This window comes from Poecilia latipinna, unplaced genomic scaffold, assembly GCF_001443285.1.
Source record: "Poecilia latipinna isolate Pla-1442-1.1 unplaced genomic scaffold, P_latipinna-1.0 Scaffold1820, whole genome shotgun sequence".
NCBI classification, from domain to species: domain Eukaryota; kingdom Metazoa; phylum Chordata; class Actinopteri; order Cyprinodontiformes; family Poeciliidae; genus Poecilia; species Poecilia latipinna.
In genome coordinates this window covers 155,072-155,684 of record NW_015114436.1, presented here as the reverse complement: position 1 = coordinate 155,684, position 613 = coordinate 155,072, and positions in this window count along the sequence as shown.

Below are 613 nucleotides of genomic sequence, written 5' to 3'. Positions count from 1 at the left end.
TGCCACTGTGCAGCCCCTAACAATTGAACCCTTTTAGTTTGAATTGACCAAAAAATTTTGCAAATTAGAAGTACATAAATAACAGGTCGCCAGTCTGTCTCAGGGCAACACAATAAACTCCAACGTACATTTATATTATAGCCTTGCATACAAATGAGAAAATTATTTATAGGGACTTGAAAGTCTTGCCTATAGAGGTCCAGAAATGTTTGAGGAGGCTGGGTTTCTTGGGTTTTTTTACTATTTTCTCTTTGCAAATGGAAATGAATGCCTCGTCTGCCACTGAATTGTTTAAAGCCAACAGTAAGAGAATATCTTTTTTTGAGCAGCCTATTTTTTTGGAGACTTCTCTCAATATGTCTTTGCTGAGACTGTTCAGTTTACTTTGAATGTCCTTTAGATCTTGTACCTTGACCTCAGCAAAGATTTTCTCAGACAACCTCTCTGTGATTTGTTGGAGGTGTTTGTACTTGCAGATTATTTTTGATTTTGTTATGGCCTTCGTAACGAATGCATTAACAAGCAGCTTGATGGATGACTGCCGCTCCTCCTTTTCTGCGTCTGAAGCCACTGGCAGCGGTTCAGCAAGCTTTGTGGTAACCACTGACTCCTG